Below are 9,772 nucleotides of genomic sequence, written 5' to 3'. Positions count from 1 at the left end.
GCATTCAGCGGCACACGACGCACTTTCTTTCCGCCACATTTCACCCTCGCCACCGTTACCACTTTGTAGCTTCCCGAGATCCGAGATATACGAGAGTCTTACATTATGCACCATAGGGTGGGCGTCGACGCGAGTATGGCGACATGGGTTGTTTATGGCTGTGCGTATGGGAGAATTTCTTTCCCTGTGATATTTTAGATCGTTTCTATCCTGAAGTGGATTTCGAAGCTATTTTGAGACACTAATTTTGTCACACTAGTAAGACAAATATTTAAACACGAGTAACGTGTTATTTAAATTTTAAATTAAAAATAATTTTTCAAGTTATTTAAAATTTCTTGCGATTGTTCTTAGAATTGTCTTAATATTTTATCAGCAGTTATTAAATATAACGTAAATATATTTATTTTTAGATTGTATATAAATTTTAAGAATAAAATGTTTTATTCTTAACTCAAATTACAACAAGAATTTTCTTCAAACATAAGGTGGATTCGTATTTCTAAAACAGTTTAGTAAAATAAAATAAGTCAATAAACGAGAAAGAACTTTCTTACAATATCTACGATTTTCGTATTTGGTTTATCTAATGGCTTGTGTAGTTCTTTATACGTTTGTAGCAATTGTTCCAGCGTAGAAAAATGTATTTCTTGACACAAGAGAATAGTGACTATATTATGTACGAAGAACGTTACAAACAGGAAGGTAGTAGATGGTCGATAAGTGCTAGTTGAAAGGGCACATTCACAGAACGGTCTTTTAAAAGAACTCTTTCTTCTTTTAAAACCTTAACAGTACGATAAAAATAAGAGTCGAGAACAAGACGAACATATCGTTCCTAAATCTCAGGATTTATGTTTTGTTCAGCTAATTTCTTTATTTGTAAAATTAAATATATTTAATTAATGTATAAATTATTATAGATTAAAATAAATCAAATATAAAAATGTATTTCCGTATATGAATATTAAACACCAAGATTCTCTTCATCCGAAAATAGGATTCTTTCTCTTATTAAATATATTTATTTATCTTTATTTTCAGAATATTTTTTTCCACTAGTAAATTCACTATTGAAGATAAATTTATTTTTATTCGCATCTGTGAATATAAATAATTGAAGGAACGGTAAAAAAAACTCTAAAAATTATAATCTTTGACTTGTATAAAGTTTCATTTAACTTGTTAAAGTCTGTTAATTTCTGATTTATTTTCCTTACAAATATTACTACGTTGTATCCATGAAATGTCAATATATTTACTTGTTATATCATGTTTACTTTTTCATCAGTATTTGATTATATTTATTGCAATATTGATTTCACAACCATGTCTGACATAAGTAATCAGTTTAGACAAATGTTAATATCAATAAATTTCTTTTTTATTTTCTATTGACCGAATTTGTTATAGCATTTTTGTTTTGGGGTAATTGAGTTTCAGAATATCGCGATGTCTGCTAAATTATGTATGAGGAGGAAATTATCGAATATTTTATAGTGGCATGAGTTGCATGTTTATGTCAATGAAAAAGTTAACTAGAAAATTAAGAGCAAATTAAAAGTGATAGAAGACAGATATATTTAATACATGGAAAGAACGTTTTTACTGAAATATATAAAAATTTAGCTAGACATAGATATGCAAATAACTTTGTTTTAGCTATTAAAATAATTTTGTAAAATATTTGAACTGGTTGCTAAAATGTTAAAATACTTTGTCGTTAACGTTGAAGCATTCTACATAATACTTTAATCCAACAAAGTTATTTTTAGATCTGTATCTAACTAATTTTTTAGATTGACTTGAAAGAAATCGTGTACAAAGAATTTTCTTTTTAGAATTATTATAGAATTCATAGTTTTGAGATATATTGTATATACTACAAATTTCAATAAAATAAATTGTGATGCTTGGTGAATATACCATGTAATGGATCGATGATCGTTCACTCGGTTCCACCCTTTCGGATGCCGATAAGAGGGTTGTTGGGAAACCTCACATTTCTGGTCGGTAAACGCGGATAACATAGGAAACTTCATGCATTTTACTAGAAAAGCGGAAAATTAGGATAACGTATCTTGGGTTGATAATGCATTACGCAAACGTGGGTAACATTTGTTTGTATCATACGCAAGTAATTCGCAAATGTATATGTTCATTTTTATTAACTTCAATCTCGATTTAATGTCCTTTTTACTTCTTTCAGTTGATACTCGAAAAAGATAAAGACTAAGTTAAACTGACAATGAGATTAAAATTAATTTACAATAAAGATAAAGTAAAGGACAAATACGAGAGTCGGTAATAAATAACAATTAAAAGAACTTACATGTAAAATTACAATTTAAAATTAGAATATAATTAAATAAATTTTCAGAGATATAAAAATGTATATATTTATTTAATAATTTTAAAAATTGTGTGTAATTTTACATGTAAGTCCTTTTAATTGCTATTTATTACCGACTTTCGTATTTGCCCTTTACTTTATCTTTTGTTATTTTGACACCAAGAGCTTTGTTTTGTATTAATTTACAATTAATTTACATTAGTAAAAACTATATAGTATAGTATAATTAATTAACGTGTCTTTTGACAGTCGCAAATATATTTTCTTATACGACCTTGACTAGAAGTATGAAACATTCTCAATTTGTCGTATTTTCTTGAAAAAACAAAAACTAACAAAATATTAAAATAAATTTTTTTTGTAAATTATTTTTAATTTATTTCTTGTTAGTTACAGGACGTTTACATTTTGTATGGGTGCTTTATATTCATAGACAAGGCTATATTATAAATTTTAATATCATAATTTTATACAAATAATGTTAAAGAATTTGATATCCTTCGTATTTTGCACTTATGACTTTGCAAACATTATCTTATCAGGAATTGAATTTATTTTACATATGTGGACATATGAAAAAGTGTTGTAGCATAAATTATATAAGATTATTCTTTTATTTTTGCAGCGAAAAAGCAAAATGGTGCTGCTCTACGAACAAACAGTTTGGGTTCGGGTGCGAGAACGCCACCCTTGGAAAGAAAAAGTAAATTTTCTGCCCTCGGTAGACTCTTCAAACCTTGGAAGTGGAAGCGGAAAAAGAAATCGGATAAATTTGAGGCCGCTTCTCTGTGTAAGTAAATAATGCGATGTAAGAATAGTTCAAACGCGATATGTTTTTTTATTTGTAATAATAGAAAAAACTTAATGGATTTTGTACTATATGTTATTTTTGTGATTGACGTTGCTTTGTCACGAAAAATCTTTGTATTTTAAAATAATGAATGTTATCAAATAATTTTATATACGTTCAAGTAAAATGTTTGCATTTTGCACGAAAAAATGATATTTAATTTTTACTTTTTAAATTATTATGCCCGAAGTCGTTTTAAACATTTGCCATATGTGCAACGCTGTAATGCAAAAGTATTTAATAGCGCTGCAGAAAATAGAGCAAACAGCGTAATGACGTCGATGTACGTTTTCTTTGTCTTTGTTAATAGCGCTCGAGAGAAAAATCTCAGTACGTGCTAGCAGAGATGAATTGGTGCAGAAAGGGATATTGCTGCCCGTGATACGGTCAACATCGTTTCCAGAAAATGGTGAGTATGCATCTTCTTATTCTTTTATAATAGCATTCTTCTTTTGGTATTTGTATTCTATTTTACTGTGTTAGTATTGGTTTACATTATTTTTTCTTTATTTTGCTTGGCATCAATCTTATTCTTTAATATCAAATTTTTCTTAATAATTATTTCGTTTGTTTGGTCGTTTTGCATTTTATGCCACTTTATCTTTCAAGTCAACTATAAGTTTAATCGTTTTCAATTACTGTCTTTCTCGGTGCTCCTCGTTATATATATGTATGTTGAAATTTGCACGCCAGACATATATTTCCGAGTTCGTTTACCTGACTCGCCGAAAGTGGTGTTCACCCCTTCGGCAGATTGCACAGGAAACGAGAAACAGAGGGTGTTCGGGTGTCGACAACTTGCCACTCAATGACGAAGGTCGTAATTGCGTTTTACAGTTCATGTGGCAGATGCGAACTCAATTTCCGCAGTAACTATAGGTACGATCAAATACCTCGTGCCAAAATGACGCGCGATTCATCCAAACTGATTTATGTTCAATGTTTCTTGAAGTATCTCTTATCATTTACCATATCTGCAAGACAGATAACGTGTATTCTCTGATATTATCGCGATGTGATATCACTGTGATCCTTCTTACCGACGAACTGTACGAAGCTTTCAGAATGGTTTCACGTTTTGTTCAAACGTAGATTTAGTTGATTTTTTTGCTCATTCGATACAAATCTTAATAAACAATTAATTTTTTTAACTTATGACCCAATTAGTATAAAGTTCTGAGAAATGTTTTCAATTGATACAAAATTATCAATAAAATCATAAGTGCAATGAGACAAAAGTGTTCATTATTTGTGACTATAATTTTCGTAAGATAAAAGATACATCGTTAGCATCAAGAACAACTATAAATTATAATAATCAGTTTTAGTGTCAACTGTATATATTTTTTAATATTCATAAATATGTACATAATTATAAGTATGATACTGTTCGACGACCAAATTTTCTTCGAAGTGTCATGTTTCGAAGTTTTTATACATTAAACACTGCCATTAGCAGAATTTGCATAGCATGCTTCAGAATTTTAATAAACTAATATGAAATGAGTAAAAAATAATGTTTTTGACTTATTCATACTTTTTTTTACAATAAATTAGAAACTTTTCTTTTATGTTTCTGAATAAAGTCTACATCTAAATAAAGTCTAGCAGCTAAATATAATTCAAAAGCTTTCAAATTAATTTTAATTAATGATAATATGGCTTACTATTATACTTTCATCAGAGTATGATTGTTTGAATTTTAGTTTTTCAATATAATTATGTAGTTAAACAAAAAATCACTTTTTCTTTTTGAAGTATATATAGCCACAGTATATACCCCGAAGATTTTTTTATGACGCTGAAGCTAACGGTCACTTCTAGCGGCCACATGCGAGACGCCAGGGACGAATAGCAGTGCGGGGCCCCCGATTATAAAAAATATAATTTAGGACGTATAATATTTTCAAAAAACTAATTGAAAATAATAACTCACACCACATGGCGATAAATGAGAAAAGAATAAGTTAAAAATATTAAAAATAATAAAAATACATTATAAAATATATGTATGTAAATAATATAAAAAATATATTATTGCTACACGCATGATGATGGAGGTTCGCACTGCTATTCGTCCCTGGCATCTCGCATGTGCCCGCTAGAAGTGTGACCGCTAGCTTCAGCGGCATGATTTTTTGCACACAATGCTGTCGTCAGAATTTGTGTTGCACGTCAAAATTTTTAGTGAATAGTGTTTTAATGAATATATATTGGGATAATTTTTTATATTTTTTACTTCAAATCTCTTTACTTTTTTAAAATATTAATACACATCAATAAAATTATAATATTATTAATTTACTGAAAATTTTGATGTGCTGCGCCAAAAATGCTAACGATGGAATTATGTTTTATACAAAAAAATCTTTGAGGGTTAAGGCATTTTAGGGAGAAAAGAGTATAATATTATTATATAATAATATAATATTATTATGTTATTATTGATTATGTTACTAGCAATAATATTAATTACATTATTATTAATAACAATAAAAATGAAACTTTTGACCATAATTTTTGTACCATACTATTATAGTCACGAATGCCGAAGACTTATCTCAATATAGTATATAACTTACCTTCGCTAAAAAAAAAATATAAATTTCATGTTTATCAAGAAATCTATAACCGAGAGAATACTTGCGATTTCTAAGACATACGACAATTCGAAGGACAAATGCGTTGAGGCTAATTAACAATGAGACAAAAGGTTTCAAAACACCTACTTAATTTCTCTTGCCGCAAAAACTTCTCGGGTATAATTAATAATTATCTTTTCTCAATACTTAAAGTAACAATAGGTAGCCTGTAAGAAAGATAGCCTTGTCAAGAAAATTCTAGGACTCTCATGATTTCCGAAACTATTTCGTGAGTTCCGTCATCAATCATCGCCCAAACAGTAGAAACTTTTTGAGACAAGTTTTGAGAGAGCGCGGCTCTTCTACATCCCACTTTTTGTAATTAAAGTATTCCGCTCGCAGTTTCATCAGATTATCGCAGGTAGATGTAGAACTTGACTATGGGGGTAATCGACGACAATGACATAGGACTATTTATCAACGTACGTCATCCCGCTAGTTACTACGTAAGAGAGCTTATTTAAATTAACCGCAAAATCGATGGAGACTTCAGAAATGCGGGGACATGAATAGCATAAAATACGGAGAAATATCGCGTAGGAGTAAAAGAAAAATACCGATAGCAATATCCGATATCATATATCAGATATACATACATTAAAAAAACTTAAACGTCATTATCCAGTTTATGTCTAAATTGAATATTAATGTTTTGAAATGGTGATACCGAAAAGATCTCTTTTGCAACCATGTTTTGTATGCAATAAAAAAAATATTTGCTAGGATATATATTGTATTTGTGTTATGAAAAAAAAACTATATTTTTTTATTGCCACTCCTTTGTTTTTACACGTATATTATATCGATATTGTTAAATTTTAAATCTATCATATATTTAAATAACATGTTTTTAAATATCAATTATCTTTATATATATATATGTTGTGTGTGTGTGTGTATATACACACACACACGCACGCAAATATATATATACAGGGTGATTACTAATGGTTGTACCAACTTGTTACCATAAGAGCATGACTTACATAAGGATCCTTATGTAAGTCATACTCTTATGATAACAAGTTGGTACAACCATTAGTAATCACCCTTTATATATATGTATATATATATATATATATATGAAAATTAAATTACTATATGCAGATACAGTATTCTTTGTCAAAATTTAGATCGATAAAGTGCTATTTTTTAGGTTTCAACGATAAAGAGATTATTGTATTTATTACTGCATTTCTACAGAATTTATCTACATATCGCATTTGTTTTTACGGTTTTATAAACTGTCGGATTTCAGCCAGCATCTCATACATATACCCTGAAAAATGCCTTTTACGGGTCTTAAAAATTGTGTTTATAAAATTAACAAATAATTTTTATCATCAGAACTTTTCGGAAGGCGTTAGGGTGCAGGAGTCAGGTCTACACGATAAGTACCATAGATCTCACAGAACTATCGAAAATCGGCCAGCATGTCACACATATACCTACACTGAAAAGTGCCTTTTTCGGGCACTTAAAAATTGTTTAAAAATTAACAATTATAGTGTATGACTAGAACTTTTTGGAAAATGTTAGAATACATTGGTAACTACATGAAAACTATCACAAAGAACTCTTAAAAATGGGCCATTGTCTCGTCTTCGTTTGCGCGAAAGCCATTTTTTAAACCAAAATTATTGTTCAAAAATCGAAATAGCAATGTTAATTGCTAGAGCTCAGAGAACTTTGTATTTTTTAAAATCCTACAAGAAAATGTGGTTATTACCTTTGTTTGATAAAATTCATTCTATACGTGTACCTGGAATCTCATTTTATATCATTGTAGTGGCTTTCTCGGTTTTAATGACCGGAACTATTTGTTTAATTTATATAAAACTATTGAAAATATGCTCAGAACTATTGAAATTTTTTGATTTTCCACCAAGTGAGACGCTAGCTTCACACAAACATTATGGTATACAAATTAACTGTTATGCTAAGAGCTTTTTGAATTTATTGCTTTTATGACATACATAATAATTTTTGTATTTGAAAATAACCGTTTAATTAATTTAATTAAAAAAACGGATCAATAGTGCAACGTTACCAGCATTGCAAAAGGAAAACATTTTAATATTTTGAATTCGAAAAATATAAACGTTAATTTGAACACTTGTGTATGTAGAACTACAATGATATACAAATGTTTGTGGTAGTAACTGTTAGGCGAGTTTAAATTTTGTATCAATATTTACCAGCATATTAACAAAGACTCACACACGTCAATTTTCAACCTTTTCCGAACGTTTCTTCAGGGTGTATATGTCATGTCAAATTTAGTCTTACGCGCTCTCAGATACTGATAATACTGACGCTGTGCGAACATAATTAATAACAGACAAGACAAATTCTAAAACTTTTTGGATACAGTAATTTTGTATTAGAACAGAATAATAACGTAAAATGTGCTTTGTGTAATGTTGATATTTCTGACGATTTAACGGCAAAAATACATTTAGCTTACGTTTATAATATCGTGAACAATATGATTGATCAAAACAATTTGATATGGCAATATTTCATAGAAGAAAAAAACTCTGCTAAATGCAAGATTTGTGAAAACAAAATTAACTATCCATATGAAAATTTAAAACATCATCTACTGCAAAATCATCCGCTATTAATAAAACAATTAGAAAATATAATGATAACTACATGGCCATTGCGATATGTTAAAGTGATATTAAATCACAAGATAAAATGCAAAGTTTGCTCTGACCAGTTTGACTTGTTTCAACCATGTGACATTGTGGACCATTTGGCCAAACATTGCATAAATGATGAAACTTTAAAGACTGCAGAAAATAATATAATTATAAGAATAAATCAATTAATAAATGGAGAAAACAAGGCTTCTACATATTTGAAAGTAGAAAAACAATGGTAAACGTTACGACAGTTTTATTTCATTTTCCTTTTATTGTCGACATAAAGAAATTAGTTATTTGTCATTTGTTTATCATGAAAATTATAAATGTTTAGTTTGATACAATGTATGCTTTATATATATGTTATAAGTTATTGAATTAAATATTTCTCTTTGGTTTATTTCAAGATCGAATAATTAATACTTTTTTCATATATTTGAATATTGATGAATAATAAAATTTTCATATTTGAGGAATTGGTGTAATTCTTAGCTTTAAATTTTATTTGAATTTAAACATTGAATATTAAAATATTTCGATTAAAATAAATGTACTTAGTTAGAAATAATCATGGAATACTACATAGTATACTGAAATTGAATTTTGACTGTGTAGTACCTACTTATCTAGTAATTAAACATGTACAGAACTCTATTTTTTAATTTGTTACTTATTTCATATGCACGTACAGATTTATTTCCAATGATATGAGTATAACGGAATTCTGGATTTCAATACATGCTGAAAACAACATCAAGAATGAGCAGTCTTCATGTTTCATATGAGCTATTTATTGACGAACGATCATACGTATTTGACAAAGAAAACATCCACTTTTCTGCAAACATTCATTAGTCGTTTTAATAATTGTATACATTAAGTAATTTTCAAATTGTTGAATTTTTTTGAAGAATTACTTTACCTATTTTATGCAATACATGTGTACTGGAACTACAAATATTTGAGATTATAATAATATTCAACTAAAAGTTAATATTCAAATTATACGAAATAATTAATGTTTCTTTAATCGAGGTATTCTAATTATTCAGATAATTTGAATGTTACTTTCATAAGAACTAAAAGTCTGTAAAATTATTGATTTATGCTATTATCTATAAGATTAAAGAGCAAATTGTAAAACATAAGATAGCAATATTATAAAGAATAGAATTAGGTATAAATTGATAATCTTCAGAGAATTAATTTTACTCAAATATTTTAATATTATAATTTGATTACCGTTTAAATGGACTAATGAAATATATTTGTAGCT

The 9,772-nt window shown here is 28.4% G+C and overlaps 1 protein-coding gene across 1 annotated transcript in view; it reads left to right on the top strand.

The window, feature by feature from the left end:
- Nucleotides 1-3,090: 3,090 nt before the first annotated feature.
- Nucleotides 3,091-9,772, top strand: part of LOC108779213 (phosphatase and actin regulator 2) — a 224,784-nt gene continuing 218,102 nt past the window's right edge. The window contains exons 1-2 of the mRNA XM_018546585.1: nucleotides 3,091-3,143; nucleotides 3,514-3,612. The gene's annotated coding sequence lies outside the window, so the exon portion shown is untranslated. The remainder of the gene's footprint in view (nucleotides 3,144-3,513; nucleotides 3,613-9,772) is intronic.

Source organism: Cyphomyrmex costatus, unplaced genomic scaffold, assembly GCF_001594065.2.
Source record: "Cyphomyrmex costatus isolate MS0001 unplaced genomic scaffold, Ccosl1.0 scaffold565, whole genome shotgun sequence".
Taxonomy (NCBI): Eukaryota; Metazoa; Arthropoda; class Insecta; order Hymenoptera; family Formicidae; genus Cyphomyrmex; species Cyphomyrmex costatus.
Note: the sequence above shows the minus strand (reverse complement) of the source record. Positions and strands in the feature narration are given on the sequence as shown.